Here is a 17,932-nt window from a genome sequence, read left to right on the forward strand (position 1 = left end):
CAACAAAAATTTGATTAATTCGAATACGTTTATAGTTTTACATATCCATACATTTATATATAATCTAGTACATTTCTGTATTACTGTATCTTATTCATTATGTGTATATTGAGAGCTGACTTTGAGCTGTGCTAAGTAGCTGTACTTGGAGTTCTTAATCTTGGGATCTAAAAATGGTTACGGAGGGTGGGAGGGGGCTTGTCCTTTCTTTACCATTGAAAATTGAAAAGAATTACATGGTACAGAAACAAAAATACCTTACATTTGATATCACTTCCATATGTGTGAGTTCAAAATTCTCACACACACATTGTCATAGCCTGCTGGGTAGCAGCTGAACTCAGGATTTTTACATATTAGAATGTTAATTTTATTAGGGCTAATTGAAATTATTTCCTGGATTCCCCCCACCCCTCCCAGGCTAAGCGAGGCAAAGGAAGCTGTCTTATTTACTCTGTTCTCCTTCTTAAAAATATCCCGAATGATTTGTGGGTATATTAGTCTCTCATGTCAATGCGCTAGGCTTTTGTTCTCTGTCTATTGTCGCTGTTTCCAATTACCTTCTTCCCCCCCCCCCCCCCAACCTCTACTCCCACTCCCTATTCCTGCCTCCAGGGTAGTAGGAAAGTAGATTTGCTGATTTGCTTTTCAGTACTGTTGGGGAAATGTCATTTGCTCACTCTGTTATATTCTCAAGAGTGTTAGGTAGTTTGGCTAAGTCAATGTTGAACTTAGGTCATGTGAGTTTTATTCCTTGGTCTGCTACTAATTCACATGGTAAGAGACTGTAAGTTATTGAACTGCCATGCCTTGGTATGTGCTGCTATGAAATTAAGATAAGATTGCAAAAACCATTGGCCGTGGTACGTGTAATTCAAATGACTGATCTCTATTAGTGTAATGGGTTCTCTGGGGCACAAGTGCTTAGTTTAGAGACGACTCGCTGAAGTTCTCTGCAAAAGCTCGTGTGCATATATGTGTTTTCTTGGGAGAGAGTTCTTAAATTTCCTCAGGGTTCAGGAGAGCCTGTATGCCTTGGAACCTTGGGGCAGCTGTTCAAAAACACCGGTCTTGGGAGCCATGAAGAATTTTCATTGGCCCGTGATGAAATGTGAAAAATAAGAACAGGTGTAAGGGAGTTTCCACATAGCTAAAAATGTACTCGATGTTAAAAATTGCCTTTCCTTTTAAAGGCGTGTGTTTTCTAATTTGTTGGTGTTTAACACTATTGTTATGGTCATGTTAATGTAGGGTAGCCCCCCGCCGCCCCCACCGCCACCTGTGCCCCGGTGACTTCCCTTGGCAAAATTTAAGTTAGCTTCAAAAAACTTTTTAATACTTTCATGGCCCATGAAACCGAATGTTTGGGAATTACAGATTTTAGAGGGGATTGTCCTGGCCCTTTGTCTTCCCTTCTAACTTTTGCTGTCTATCTTTGGCTCCTTTGAGAATAATCTTAGTCAAGTTATCACTGGACTGCCTCTAGGGCCAGACTGTTCAGTACCATCGACAGTCATCAGCCTTGCGGGACAAACAGGTCTTCATCTTAGGTGTCATTGAAGGGTGACTCTCACGCACAACACAGTTCATCTGGACGTTTCTTCCCCTCACTCCTCATGTCGAGCTGAACTGCTCAGTTTCTTTCCCTCAGCTCTGGGAACTCCCCTCGGCATTCCGCACCTGCTTCTGAGCATGGGGCCGCGTCCCACACCTTGCTCCTCCCTGGGGACCCTCCACCTTGGCCAGACCCCCCAGGATGGGTGAGCCAGCATCCACCTCCTTTCCATCACCTCCTCCCCCAAGCAACCTTTCTGGAACTTTGGAAGATAAAATCCATCTTGCAACAGAAGTTCCAGTTCAAAGAAGTGAGACTTGAAAGTGACAGCTATAAACTACATTCCTCATTCTTAATCTCTCATTTTATTTGTCCCCCCCCCCCACCTCCAGTCTCTATCTTCTACCAACATTTTGTTAGCATTATAGAAGAGCGGCTCATTGGAGAAGAATGGGATGAAAGCACAACATGTGGTCAGAGAGGGAACGTCTTGAAGAGAGGCACAGAAGTGAAGATCCCGTCTTCAGTATAAGCAAGAATGGACCTGGTAACAGAGTGCAATCCATGTGAGGCTTCCGAAGCACCGGACGACTCGTCTACCCCAGGGCTCTGAAGTGCCTTTGAACTGCTATCCCTGTTGTAGTGCTGTATCTGGGTTCATTCACTTATTCAACAACTGTCTATTGAATGCGTGCTGTGTACTAGACACTGCGAGGCACTGAGGATGCCACAATGAACGGATGCAGATATGGTTTCTGCAAACACGGGCAGCTCGTACTGATACTGAATCCGCAGGATTAGGGAGCAGGGTACGCTTTAAGATCAATGAGTTAGATGCGCTGCCCAAGGAAGTTTCCTCCGCTTCTTAAAAGGAAATGCAAGGATTCCAGACCAAGAGTGATGCATCTAATCAAAGGCAACTGAAGAGTTGCAAGACAAGATCCATACCAGCGAATCTTTAGTAATTATTCTCTAGAAAAAAGGCATAGGCTAAGGTCACCGATGTACCAGAGCAAATACTCCTTTCTAAGGAAAGGATCCCCGGACATTTGTGTCTTCCTCAGTTTCTTGATGTGCCTTTCTGCTGCTCCCGGTGGCCATTCCACAGGTGAGAACATTTAGACCTCAGGTTCTCAGAAGGTAGTCAAGGGCAAATATAAATCCAGGGCTGATTTAGTGCCCCCTGAAACATGTGTACTCCATGCCACATTCAGAAAGGGAAACAACTCTCTAAGAGGCCAAAATTACATCAAGCTGACATCTGAGCTGGCTGGGGAGGAAGTCTATTTAATGCAGATGACCTTTAAACAAAGTTCATATTAACACTGGCCACTGTGTAAATCCTGCTTTTTTAGCTGAAAGTTAAGTTCACCCTTCATACATCACGCCCATGTTACCAAAACACAGAAGAAAACTTTGGTTTAGGACAAATTACACGAAACATATTTCAATGGAAAAATTTTCTTTGTAAATGATCCAGTAGTTTTCTATTATCAGAGGAAACAAAATGTAACACCCAAGTTATTACTGCCCCTAAACTCTGTGGTTAGGAGGTAAGGTGACTGGAACTTGGGTGCCCTTGGTGCCTTAGGATATGGGTGGTAATGGGGCGGAGAAGATGACCAAACACACGTGTGGGGAGATTAGGACTTCTTCAAGCACTGAGTGAAGGAGGGTAAGACTGGGTGAGAGCACCGAGAGATGGGGACACTGGGGTACCAGGTCCAGGGAGAGTACCAGGAGATGATGGACACTGGATGGGTCCACTGGGAGCTGGTGGCTGGGGTGAGAGGAAGAGGGGGGAAAAAGGGTGCCGGGAAGAACTCCTCTCCCAAGCAAGGCTGCTTCTCTTAGTTTTGTGGCTTTGCCACAAAGCACAAAAGACTGTGACCAACATCTAATAACTTCTAAATAAAAGCGGATGTTTACACCTGAAATTCTACCCATCAGACACTGGCTTATGCCAACAACTTCCTCCACAAAATGAAAATTCTCTTGGGAAGTTCTGAGTCAACTGACCATTCATTCTCTACAATGAATGTTTAATAAGACTAATTTCTTTGGGGGTATCTAGTTGAGATCAGCTGAACAACAAGAGTATGATGGTCAAGTAGATAAGAAGAGGCAAGGCAATTTGGGTTAAGGAGACACTGGGCCTTGGGAAGTCAGACGTACAGGATAATGTCCACAGAGTGCCCAGTGAAGGAGGCACTAGGAAGAACGAGCCAAATATAATAACTGTGGCTATGTAATTTTTGGCATCGTGTAGAATTCACGTAACCCTAACTCTTCTAAGTTGTAAGCATTCTTTGGAAAATGAAAACTCTCAAATATTTTTAAGATTTAAATTCTGTGAGTTGAAGTCACCTCTGGCTTTCTAAAGCCGAGTATAGTCTGAGCCTCAGTACTGTTACCCCATCCTGCGATCATCCCCGTTTGCTGTCCCAGATCTGCGAAGCTCTAATTTTCGGCAAGAAGTAGGCATTTGACAGCACTAGAAGCAACCCCACAGCCATCATCACAAAGGATCATTTATCAGTTATTTGGGGAAAGGGGAGGATTTTATTTTATTTTATTTTTTGTAGAAGAGAGGAAACTACGCTAATAAGCTTTTTGTCTGTACTCATTCCTCACTGAGACCCCGTATCAGCGTGTCTCAGTTTGTTACATATTTACCCTTAAAGGAAAATGAGGTGAGATGGAGATATTTGAGTCATGAAAGTAATAAAACATGCTTCTGGAAAATAGCTTTTCCACCCTTCCCCAACCCTGCACCCCCCACTTATGAGAGTTGTTTCTTCAGTGCAAGTCTTGGGAAAGTATAGCTAGGGATACGGATTACTAGGAAAATATATACCTATGTTTATAATTTATGTGAAGGGAAAGAGAGAAAGAGCCAAAGGGAAAAACGATGAAAGAAAAATAGCATAGTATTAGACAAAGAGAAAAGAAACAAGGACAATGCCTGCTCTTTGAGGACACTCTGTCATCTGCACCCACACCAGCTGCCCAGGCCACTCAAGGGTGCCCCCATTTCTTGACTCAGATGTTGGTACTAGGCAGTACCTTCTATTTACTTGCCTTGCTTGGGGATCTTGCTGATTGGTACACTTCTCACATTTCATTTAATAGACTGGGAATGGGGGTGATATGCCTACTGGAACTGAGGGAAGGGCTGTCAGGAGATTGATGGGATAAAGTCTGAAAGCATCTTGGTATAACAGGAGGTGTTCTAAGAACGAAGAAACTAAACCCATTGGGTTCTTTGCAAGAAATGTAACAGTCTTCAAGGTCCCGGGCGATTCACTTGACTTGCCCATCATCTTTGCATGGTTGGTTTTGAGGTTGTGTGACTGAAACTAAACACAAAAGACCTTGAGTATTCTCTCCAAGCCAATACATAACTGGGGCCTGAGGTCAGATATTCCATGGCTGGTATCCATGATGGGAAAGATCTTGCATGAAGGCCAATGCGGTTGGTGGTGTCTTGGCTTGCCCAAGGGCCATTGGAGGAGGAGGTGGAGCAAGGGGAAGTTCAGGGAAAGGAGTAAGCCATCTTCTTGGGTGCTTCATGATGCTGTTAGAACCACCCAACCGGGCAAGTTGCAGTCCCTGAAAACTCAGATTCTGGAAGACTGAAAGTTGCCCTGTACAAGTTGGGTCATGAAAAAGCTCCTTTTACATTTTGGGTAGTTAGTACCATGGCATCATCAGACTTAGGTGATTAGCAGAATGTGGTCAAGGTGAATCATGAGGGTACAGGTTACAGAACAGGGCCTCAGTGGAAAGAGCAAAGCAGGGAGCAGTGAAAGGGGGTTGGGAGGGCATATGTCTCAAGGGTGTGCCAACTGCCCTTTGACCTAGTTTCTGTGCTCCAATCTTCCATGTGTCCGGGAACCGAGGGTCAGATCCAGGCAGTGCAAATGTGTAAGACCTGGGTCTTCAACAAAACGAATCATCAGCTGTCTCATGGCTGGAATGTTAGATATACACAGATGAGAAAAAGCGAAGGCAACCAAAACCAATGGCTGAGAAGACATCACAGCCATTGTGAGAGCTATAAAGTGCTGTGTGGAGAGACAGCATTTCTGTGTCCTGATACACTGCCCCTGGAAAGTAATGCTTTCTGAGTCCATGCCTAATGAACACACAGGAGAGGAAAGGCTCAGCCAGCAAGGGGTTGGATTGATCTGCATACATGTTTGGTTATAAAACCAGTTCCTTCCCCTTAGAAATGTATTCAGTCCCTACAGATTCTGGGGAAGCACCCGAGAATGAGTCCGTCTGCTTACATGCAGTTACACACAGCTGGTTTGGAGGGACCGCATCGGGGGAGCGGAGGAGACCCACACAGGGCAGGCAGGAGGGGGTTTTATGGAGGAAACACTGGTAGGCTCTGGGTAACCACCTGGGACAGGGAATGGAAGGCTGTGTAAGAGAAAAGCTTGCAGGTCTTGACTTCTAGGGACTTAGCTGGCTTACTCTGGATCCTATAGAAGCTTATACTGTAACAAATCCTGCAGACAGGTAGAGGAGAGTCTCGAGAATTAGGTGACAGTCTGCATATTCCATAGAAGATAGTCAGAGAAAGATGCCCTTAATAAACGGCAAAAAAAGCTACAGTAACCAGAGCCAACTTCTAGCTACTATAACGCGGCCAAGAAAAGGTTCTGCAAGGTCACCAGCAGGGACTAGATGTGGCTTATTTAAATCACGCTCACATTTGCAAGCAAACAATAAATGGTCTACAACTCTCAAAAATGCTTTCTCCTCTCCGGTATGAAATCTTGCTCATGTGATTATTTTACCATACTGGGAAGAGGGGAGGCAAGAAGGGGGAAGAAACGTTATTTCCTTTGCACCTAATCAATCGAGGCACATATTAAATACTTTTACATCCATTATCAGATTGAACAACACCATGCGTTACTTATTATCAATTCTATTTTTCAAGTTAAGAAAGGCCTAAAGAGTTTATGTGGTTTTCCCGAGCCACTAAGCACAGAGATGGGGGCGGGGGGAGGGCCTGGGTGGCTCAGTCAGGCGACCATCTCTTGACTTCAGCCCAGGTCACCATCTCATGGTTGTGAGATGGAATCCTGTGTCCAGCTCCCTGCTGGGTGCAGAGCCTACTTGGGAGTCTCTCTCTCCCTCTCTCCCTGCCCCTCCCCCCTCTCAAAAACAAAAAAGAAAAAAACCCAAGAAACAAAAACCACAAAGAAACCAACAAACAACCCCCCCCAACACACACACACAAAAACCAAAAACAAAGAACAGAGACAGAATCGGAACCCGTGTCTACTGCTTCCAACGCCATCGCTCCTCCTAGTACAGCGCGTTGCTTCTCTAAACCAACAGTGAAAAAGGAGATGTTAGCCCAACGTGGGCTGAAATATTTTCTCTAGGAATGAGTGAAGCTTCACCGGCTATGTATGATGCAAATTCTTTTTTTTATTTTTCTAATTAAAAAAAAATTTTTTAATGTTTCTTTATCTTTGAGACAGAGACAGAGCGTGAGCGGGGGAGGGGCAGAGAGAGAGGGAGATGCAGAATCTGAAACAGGTTCCGGGCTCTGAGCTGTCAGCACAGAGCCCCATGCGGGGCTCGAACCCACGAACTGTGAGATCATGACCTGAGCCGAGGTCGGACGCTCGACCGACGGAGCCACCCAGGCGCCCCTGTGTGATGCAAATCCTTAAATGTCGTCTATATACATTTGTGTGCGTGCGTGTGCGTGTAGGTAGTATGTGTGCACATATATATTAATGTTTAATGGAATATATATCGGATATATATATTCCAGTAAATAAATTAATACATACATATGCCGTTAGATATATATTTATATTTTATTAGATAACAAGCCTGCATTAGCGATGCTCTTGTATTGTTATAAAGACAGAGAGTGGGACTCCCCCAACTTACAGGGAAAGGCTGTGTGCCTGCGTGTTTGTGTCTGTTTGCTGATAAATGCACGTTGGGCAGGATTTGGTCTAAGACTTGTTTTCCTTTTCGTACACCATCTATCTCTAGCCACAGGAGGGCACTAATACTTATTAGAAGAATCTGACTCTAGCTGAGCGGCTACCTGGTCTTGAGACCACCTGCCACTGCTGAGCCGATGACTGTGAGACCAGCCCACCAGGCACAGCCATCCACCCAGTGTGGGTCTAACCCAGCAGCTGTGTCATGGAAAGCTGCCTATGAATCCCTGCCACTCCCTCCCAGTCTCCCCGCGTGCTTACTAAGGACCTGGGACGTCTTGAGCTCGGCCAAGGAAAGAAACGTGCTGGGGTCTGCTTTGTTATCGCCAGGCTTCTTAAGCCAAAAGGTGGAGGGCTGGAAACACATCACTGTTTGTTTGGGGGGAGATAAAGCATCAATGTGGCTAAAGTCCACCAGCTTGCCTTTGCCCACACTTGTCCGTACTTTCCCCCTCAGAATCAATCACCTCATTCATTTCTCCGCGCGTCCCTTCCACACACATTCCCGGAACGTGACAACTCGCCCTGGAAGGCAAAGCTGAAGACAGTGCGGGCCCTGTCCTCCCTGTGCGCTCAGGTAAGGGAGCAGAGGGGGCACCAAGAGTGACGGGCGAGAGGCAGGGGCTGAGCGAGGTGTGCCCCGCGCAGGGGGCAGGGAGCAACCCCGGGCTTGCGGAAAAGGCAGTTCCACATTCGACCCTCTTGCCGGGCAGCCTGGGTCTAGGAGCACTTCGCAGCTCCCACGAGGGCCCGCCCAGTGTCACTCAAACACGGAGAGAAGCGAGGAGACGCCAGGAATCCCAGGTACTGCCATGCGCTTAGGTCGGCACTGCAACGGACCGAAAACTGTGCTGCGCCCCAGGACGGTCCATGAGACTTGAAACATATGCTGCACGAGCTGTACTCCGGGCCCCAAACTGTTGTTCCTATTCCAGACTCTTCTCACTTACTGGGGCAGAAGATGTGACCCTGGTCGGCTGGAAGGCAGGCCTTTCCTCCGCCTCTGGATGGCTGTGACCTCTGAGCTTTGACTTCCTCATTTGTCACGTGAGGATAGGAATAGTAATAGTGATATTCATGCCTCGTCCACTGACCTCTCCCGGTTGTTATGAGGCTCGGAGGGGATAATGCATGTGAAGGTGCTTTGTAAACTCTAAACCGCGCCCGAAGGATTTGCAGTGATGATGATTCGTATTGGCAAAATGTCAATTTCTGCAACCCCTTCCACCTGAATGGGGAGCCTTTTCCTTGCCCTGCTATTAGGAGGTCACGCAGGTCAATTCGGAGAGGTTCTTTGCAACGTGGGAGTTTGGTGCGCACCTCGCGGGGAGCAATCCATTTGGAGCCAGCGCTTCTGAAGGTTTGATGAGCGCAAAGGTTTGATGAGCGCCTTAAGTTTTAGAAGCAAACACAAGGCGAAGCAGACCCGTTTGAGTTGAGGTTTACGTCTACTGGTCAGAGGATTTTAAAATCACATAATAGATTTTATCTCCTGAAATGCCCAGAAATAGTCCGTTCTCACCGAGGGACAATATCTCACATAGTCCTGTCGCTGGTTGGAGGCGATACACGTGTCACGTGGCTGAGTGTGCACCTGTGCCCTCGCCCACATGTGATCAGGGAGTAGGGTAGGGAAGGGGGAAGGGGCGGAAGGGTGTATAAAATGAACCCAGTTGTGCAAAATATAACACGATGGTGACAGCCCCAATCCACCTGACAATCACTCTGGCTTCGAGGATTAATGACCCTTGTCATTAGATTTCAGAGGCAGACAGCATCTCATTGCAGGGGACCACTTCCTTGAGTGAATAATTCCAATAAACAGCAGCCGAGGTTCATCTTGTTTGTTTCGCGGGACCCTGAGGAAATAACAGCCCTGTCTGTAGCATTCTCGGGGTCTTTTTTTGGAATCCTGAGGATAGAAAGGAGCCAGAGGGTCACTCTGCTTTGTCCCTTGTATTCAGGCAAGACTGCCCCCAAACCCAACCAAATGGTGTGGGAATGACCTTGATAGGCTGTGAGAACAAGTTCAAGGCTTTAAAACCCGGGCTCTGAGAAGTCTTCCTACTGTATGTGGAATCTTACATGTGTCTTACATTTAGTCAGGGGCAATGGGGCTCATTTACAGTGGCACACTTTAGAAAGCTGCCTTTTCTCCCCCTCCAGAGGACATACAGGCAATGCCTCGGGTGACCTAAGGCCGGAGTGGAAACTGCCTCACTCAACATTCATTGAGCACCTATTATGTGCAAAGTGCTCTTTGAGACATGCTGCATTTTACAGTGTTTGCCGTGTTTTCTCACAGGACCCTCACAGCCACGTTCTGTGTTAGGGCGCGGTGGGGGTTGTGACCCCTAACCGATGGATGAAGAAACTGATGCTCAAACAAGTTACGTGAGTTACTCAAAGACAGCAGAAGTCAAACTCAGGCCTTCTAGCTCCCAACCCGCGTCTCCTGTTCCACCACATCAACCTCTTGCCACTCTGAGCTGTCATCCCTCTCCGTGGAGATGGGCGGGTCGGCATTCAGCCTCTTCCGGCTGGCTGCTTCTTAAAGCTCCGTATTCTGGATGAGTCCTAAGAAGGCTTCCCAGGAACGAGGAAGGAAGACTGCCTCTAGGTCTTGAAGAATTTCGTCATCCTGGAGGGCCAGGAAAAGACCCCTCAGTTTCCTTCTCATTGACCCCAGCAATCAAGCACTACAGCCCTCATGTGGCGCAGAGGTTAAGGGTGGATCCTCACAGGTGGTTCAAGTTCCAACTCCGCCCCTCGCCACCTATGGAGGTAAACTTCCTGTGTTTCACCTGCTCCGTCTGCACACTGGTGATGATGAGAGCAAACACCCTATGGGGTCAACATGAAGACTACACACCCAGTGCCTCGGAAGCACTTAAAATGGGGGTCAGAGTCCAGGAAGCATTCCGTACACGTGAGGCATATTTATAATTCAAAAATGCAAGGAAAGTAAATGAGGTGAAAATGAAAGTGGTTTCTAGTATTTCCATTAATGAAAATTATGGTTCCCGCTTCCATCACCTTTTTTTTTTTTTTTTTTAAACATCCGGCACTACTTTTCAGGTAACCAAGCCGAAACAGTAATGCTATGTAATGAAGTGGGTGAAATACACAGAGCCTTTAGACAACATATTTACTGGCCAGAGAGTAACAAGCTTGCTTCTGTGCATCCTTTGGTCCCTTGAACACCTATGACACTCAGAGAGATGGTGTGATACTCTGTGATATTCGTGTTGCAACTTGAACATTGCCTCCTTCCCCTGCACCGTCCCAGGGAGAGACATTTATTTCCAAATAATGCCCTTTTGTTGCCACTGTCACATTCTTTAATTTGGTCCTTACATACCAACTGAGGTTTTTATGATGTTCTGCATTCCCCTCTCTTTTCCTCCATATTTTCCCAGCCTGTGGACACGCGAACTAGTTCCTATGCATGGATTAGTCTAGAAAGGCACCCCCCCCACCCACCCACAATGTCCTAAGCCCTCCAGGAGTTCACACCCTCTTGGGCCTCACGGGAACAGAAATTTGACAAGCAGGGGGTGTCCTGTGTTGGTGCCTCACCCTTTCCTCCCGCCATGTTGGCACCAGGGCCAAGGCGATGGGTCCCTCCTGGGCTGGGGGTTGTTAGCCAACACTCTCCTGGACCAGATGACCTTTTGGATCGGGGGGGCATGGCTTGCGATGATTAAAGGCCACAGGAAGCAACGTGTGCAAGGCCCTCATTTTGCAAGTGAAGAAACCGAAGCCTGGAGGGGGCACATCCTGTCGGCAAGAGGCTGAGTTCGGAAAAGGACCTGAGGATCCTTAGTCGGACCCCTTCAGCCCCTTATGTGGTCTTTCGGATCATTTGCCAGGCTTAGTCATCAGCATGAGGGGCTGATCTCAAGGAGATAGATGCGACGAGTCAAAGAGAGGCTTGGAGAAAGAGGCACTTCATCTGAAGTGTGGAGCCTAAGGCTCAGACGCGGGTGAGGGTGAGTCGTTATCTCTGGAAGGGGAGACAGCCAGCGTCATCCTAACAAAATCACAGCACTTCGCTGCTTTTATAGCATGATCACTCATTTTATAATAATAGCCCATAAATTAATAAATGCCATTAAGTTTATGGGCTTCTCCTAGTCAGAGTTCTTTTTAGCTGTCAATTAAATTTTTAATAAACTCTCCATGACTCGTAAAACCACAGTAGTCAATTTTTGGTCTGTGCTGAACTGCCATTCCTTTTTTTTTTTATTAAAAAATTTTTTTAATGTTTATTTCTGAGCGATAGAGAGAGACAAGGGTGAGTGGGAGAGGGGCAGAAAGAGGGAGACACAGAAGCAGAAGCAGGCTCCAGGCTCTGAGCGCTCAGCACAGAGCCTGATGCGGGGCTCGAAGCCACGAACCATGAGATCATGACCTGAGCCGAAGTCGGATGCTTAATGGACTGAGCCACCCAGGTGCCCCTGAAGAGCCATTTCTGATATCGACTTCCTTCTGTACGTGTGTGTTCGCGGAAGGTGGAAGGGCCAATAACAAGACAGAAATTAGGCCACGAGACATTTGTCAGCTTACTGTGGTAGGCGCCTGGATGAAGGCTGATGTGCCTCCCCGGGGGCCCGGGTGCTCGCCCAGCTGGATAGCTCGGGTGAAGAACAGACAGCAAAGCTTTTGAGGGCCTCTGAAGCAGAATTGGGTGGGAACCATGGCTGACCAGCAAGTGATTTCTCATCTAAAAATGAGGCTCTGCAGACCCTATGGGGGCTGACTGAGGATAAAAGGAGCAAAAGTTCAATAGCAAGCTCTATGTCATGGAGACTATAAATGCAATAATACGATAATAATCACAGTAAGTGACTATTGTATACAGGGTGTTTTCTACCTTGCAAGGCAGTGTGCCACATGCTAGACATTCTTTATTGATTTCAATCCCTACAGTACTCTTAGGAGGCAAGCATCATTCTCCTTGGGCTTAGAGAGGACGGGTAACTTGTTTGGGGTGACACAACTAGCTTAGTGTGGCAGGCTCAGACTTCCAGGGCTGGTCACCTGGCTCCGCTCATGTTGGTGCACTGCCCTAGACCATTCACAACATGTAATTTTCACTAAGGCATATCCGTCTTATTTCCGACCACACGTTGGAAAGATTTTCTACTAATTGTTAAAAACACAGATGCAATCCAGCATATTTTTATTAATCTTCCAGGCACGGATTCTCCAAAAGATGTGCAATCTCTACTGATAGCCAGTGTTTAAGAGGTTTCCTACAGAAGTTAGCCTTTCTTTCCCAAGAGTGATTATAGAAGCCCTATAGACTTGGAGGGTGGGAGATAAAGGGTGGGGAGGCAGTGGGGGATCCTGGAAACTGCTTATTCAAGGAGGGACTAGAACTCCTAATGGCATTTGGAATAGATTTCTCATGAGCCACTCAAATTGGAAAAGATTATAGAGTCCTTTGAATCCAACATCCTTACTGTACAGAATGGGGTTCTATAGCTTAAGGAGTTTGAGTACCGTGTCCACTGTTATCGACTAGTTGGTGACAGAGCTGGGTTAGTTACTCTAACCCACAATGCTCCTTCCTCCAGGCCGCACTATCTCTTGGGCTAAGAGGTACAGCCTGTGGCTCACTGCTCTGGCATTTATTTCACTGTGACCCGAGCTGCAGACAGGTGGGGCTAAGGCTGGGTGAGGCAGAGGCATCTGAAACTCAAGTGCATTTGACTTGGTCTTTATGGGCACTGTTAAAATACAGATAGAGTAGCTTAGCAGCCCAAAAGCTAACTCTTCAAGTCTTCTCTCCCAGGGCATTTTCAGACCTACCAATGATCATGACAGGTAGTCACTAATTTGGGTCGGTTTGGTTGTGAATTTACTACAGCCACCTGCAAAGGTCTGACAAAGATGGAAACAAATAGATTTGTCAAGAATGTTCACTATTATATCCCAGAACCTAGCAGGATATCTTGTATATAGCATGACTGATAAATATTTGTTGAACAAGAGAGGTATTAATATTTCAATTTACTTGGTTCTCAGAAGCTAAAGCCAGTAACTTGTTCTGCATCATATCTATCTAAGACATAAGGCGAAAATTTGAAGTTACATGTGTCTGTCTGCAAAGTCCCTATCCCAACCACCGTGCAACCCTACATTCTAGGGTGGGGCTGTCACACATTAGTGGGCTGAATATACAGCCCACTATATACACAAGGCTGTTTGAAAGATCGTTAATAGCAGCTGACATTTTGAGCCCTTACTCTGTCCCTGGAATAGTTATTTAATTCTTTCCTCTTACCAACTTATCTAGTAGGTCATTGCATTCCAGAGATGAGGAAAAAAATCTCTTGGAAGCACAGAGAGATTAGGTGACTGGCACTGGTCCCTGAGTTGGTAAGGTACGGAGCTAACTGTTATGCTACAGAGCGCTTGTGTTCAGCCATCAGGCTCTATAAAAGGGCGAATAAGGAGCGAGAGTGGAGTGTGATGGGCTGCAATGGTGTCCGTTGGGTTCTGTCTTTGCATAAAAGGAACTGGGTCCCCGGGCACCTCCACATGAGGAGAAGGCCGACAAAGAGGCCCCTCCAGATGTGGCTTCCGTCTGGGGACAAACCAGGGTGGGGGGAGCTAAGCTAGGAAGTCACAGAGGAGTAGCCCAGTGTCTCTAATTGCCCGCATTACTGCTACCATTTTGTGCTCACCAGTGGACGAGGAGACATTTCGAGGAGATTCCTTTCTTAGCTGCAATTTCTTTGCTTGAGGCAGCAAAGCAGGCAGGCAATTGCAAAAGACATAAATAAAACGAAAACTCAGTATAAGCCCACACTATGACATCAATAACTGTGTTAAGTATCTTCTCCCCTCCTTTGCCCAGCTGAAACGGAAGGTAAAGAAAACTTTACCGGTAAAGAAGCAGATCACCAAGTTGCTAAAGAAATATTTCCATGAGTCAAGCCTCGGAGCTAATAAAGCCTCATTTACGAGAGGTTACGCCTAGAGAAAAGCAGTCCAGGGGCCCATGTTTCAGACCTCACGGACTTGTAGGCAGTGCATACACAGTGTGAGTTGACAACGTTAAAACCGTCCCGTAAAATGTCTGTAGCCATAACTGCTGCTTCTGCTGTCATGCGGGAAAGGAAAAAAGGTACAGGCACAGAAGGTTTTTTAGGTGTTCCCTCGTAATAGTCATATTTTTTATTTTGTACGTCTTACGATTTTTTAATATTTAATTTGAGAGAGACGGAGACAGAGAGAGAATCCCAAGCAGGCTCCGCGCTGTCAGCACAGAGCCCGACATGGGGCTCGAGCTCATGAACTGTGCGATCGTGACCTGAGCTGAAACCAAGAGTTGGACGCTCAACTGACTGAGCCACTCAGGCGCCCCTCTGATGAAGTTTTGACGTCTTGGTGCCTTGTGGCTATGAGGACAGACTGCTTCTCCCAGGATAAGCTAATTCCTAGAGATAGCAAGCGATTGGCCTGCAGGTACACCTCGGTAGGTAAACAGATCAGTTCAGAGTCCACACCCCTAGCCGCCTCCTTTTATCAGCCTCTTGCAGGCGAGCACACTCTTGCCCTACCCTAAATCAGCCCGGGGCCAGGCAGAGGACAACTGGGGATCACCTCTATTGCCCAGAACCCGCCCCAAATTAGTTAGTGTTCAATCCTAAACCTGTCCAGCTGCTAACCCTGAGTTGTCTGTTGTTTCCTGTGAAAAACCACAATAAAGGCTTTGGCTCATGCTTTCTCCTGGCTCCTTCTGCCTCCTGGCCAACCTTGGGTGGCCCTGCATGGTGCCCTGGGTGGCCCTGCATGGTGCCCAATGCCCCCTCCTCTGGGGAACTGTGAGTCACAAAGTTCCTTTTCAATGGCAATGATCTCCCAAAGTTGGCCTCCCTGAACCTGAATGAAAACAAGATCCCAGGTACATTTCGAAATGCCTCCTTAAACTAAAAAGCAGAATCAATCCTCCTCCTTTGTCTTAAGGGAATCACTCCCCCATCTGTTTGTACAAAAGCATTGGTTGCGTGCTCGTGCTCTGAAAACCTCCTCACATCATAGGTTACCTCACGCCATTATAGGACAGTGGAAAAGTGGTTGAATTCAAACTACTTATTAGCTGTGCAACTTTGTGCGAGTTATTACCTCTAAGTCTCTGTCTTCTCACCGTAAATGCTGGTGTGAACTTCCGTCTCGTAGGGGTGGGGTTACTACAGATGAGGTATACGGACAACCCAGGAGACTCTTTGGATTCCAGTTAGTTCTATATGAAGCGTGGCTTTTAACAGTTCTTGTTTTCTCCAACCAATGGTCCTGGTACAACTTCCTGACCTCCCCTGGGTGAGGCTCTGACACCACAGGGAATATATGCTCCCTTATCATAAATTCTTTCTGCCGCGGAGAGATCACAGACGTCTCAGCAGCTCATATTTGGTGAGCTTGCCTTGCAACCCAATGCCCACGGGTATGCTGGGAAAGGAAGACCATCTCACACATTGGGTACCGCCCCGCGCCAGCGAGAGAGCTCAGCCTGCAGAACAGGGTGGGAACTTGGGGGTGGCTATCTTCCCATCTGTTCGTTTGTGCTCCCTGTCCTGTGAAAACCTCCTCTCGGTGAGATTGGTGCAGTCGTGATTTTGGGGATGGACCATCTGCCTGGTCCCCAACGTGATTCATGAACTTGGAGGGATTTGCATTAACCGTTCCTTTCAGCAGGAGGAATTATCAATTCAATTCACAGCTGTGAGGATCTGAATCTTTTTCATACTGTAGCCGGCATGCGTGGACTCTGGCTTTTTTTAAAATTTTTTTTGGATTAGCATTGAAACATTTTTTTTTTCCCCAAAATCCTCTGCTTTCAACTTTAATGTGATTGGCAATAATCCTTGCATATCTATGTCTTTTAAGAAACCTCTGTCATATTTAAAGGCATGTATTTTCACTCTAGATATATATTTCTCTAGTAAATGTATAATTCAGTATACATATAAAATAAATGAAAGTGATACACGTTTCTATTTAACTCCTTAGATATAAAACTAATTAGGTAGCTTGGGGATTATAGTATACTGGTTAATTTAATTATCTGTTTAACTAAAGGTTAGACAGAAGGCTCATTTTCGTTGTTTCCACCATGCTAGAAAAAAAAAAAAAAATCTTTCAAATGTGCCAGGCTGCTTTTCCTGCCTTGGTGGACTGAACATTTGATGAATCTTTGATAATTCAGCTTCTGATGGTGCTTCAGATTCACTAATATAAACCTCAACTCTGCCAGTACAAAATATTTAAATCAATTTTTATGTATTCTAAACAAAGTTTAGAAAAAATTATTTTAAAAAATTCTTCATAATTTACCTTTTTTTTAAAAAAAGTTGGTTTATTTATTTATTTTTTTATAATGATTTTTTTTTTCAACGTTTATTTTTTATTTTTGGGACAGAGAGAGACAGAGCATGAACAGGGGAGGGGCAGAGAGAGAGGGAGGTTTATTTATTTTTGAGGGAGAGACAGAGCGAGCAGTGGAGGGGCAGAGAGAGGGAGAGACAGAATCCCAAGCAGGCTCAGCATTGTCAGAACGGAGCCTGACACGGGGCTCAAACTTGCGAACCGTGAGATCATGACCTGAGCAGAAACCAAGAATTGGCTGCTCAACCTACTGAGCCACCCCGGCGTCCCTCTTCGTAGTTTACTTTTTAATGATTTTCATTATACTTTCTACAAATGGAAAGAAATTTGGGAGAATCTGTTTGGGCTAAAAAGTATTTTATCATAAACTGCCTCCCCTTCCCCTTCAGCCGAAGGGGAAATGGCTGTTTCCAACACTGACCTAACGGATTTGCCATTTTTTTCAGGGTCCTATTGTGGGCAAAGTTTGTGGCCCTCCATAACCAGCCAACAGTTGCAGCAAAAGCCTATCTTGACAATCTTTTATGTGTAAAACCCCTATGAGTTTATTTATATGATGTGTACTTTCTTAGAATTATGAGTGGTCACCATGGTGTAAAGAAACACCCCTGAGTGGACTGATTCTTGGTCTTCTGTCTGACTTTAGAAGCTCCCTGGGCCTGCATCCAGCACTACCCAGCAGGATAAACGATTTCACCGCCCTCCACCTTGGCTTCCTGCTTTCTTGGGTCATCTTGAGGTCCCCCCAACTACAGAACGCTGGAATTGCATGGCACATTATACTAGTGGGATGTGTGTATGTGTGTGCATACACGTGCACGGGCGATGACCAAACATCCCGGTTTGCCCAGAACTGCGAAGCATTCCCAGGACTTGGGACTTTTACTGGGACCGTTGGGAAAGTTCTCGTCCCAACTGGGACAAGGTGGCCACTTAGTGGGGAGTGGGTGTGTGGCATGTGCTGTGTGAGAGCACAGGCACTGATTTATACGAT

The 17,932-nt window shown here is 46.2% G+C and overlaps 1 protein-coding gene across 2 annotated transcripts in view; it reads right to left on the reverse strand.

Moving 5' to 3' along the window:
- FRMD4A (FERM domain containing 4A) overlaps nucleotides 1–17,932 on the reverse strand; it is a 612,832-nt gene that overhangs the window by 369,868 nt on the left and 225,032 nt on the right. The gene's annotated exons all lie outside the window — the stretch shown is intronic.

Source organism: Leopardus geoffroyi, chromosome B4, assembly GCF_018350155.1.
Source record: "Leopardus geoffroyi isolate Oge1 chromosome B4, O.geoffroyi_Oge1_pat1.0, whole genome shotgun sequence".
Taxonomy (NCBI): Eukaryota; Metazoa; Chordata; class Mammalia; order Carnivora; family Felidae; genus Leopardus; species Leopardus geoffroyi.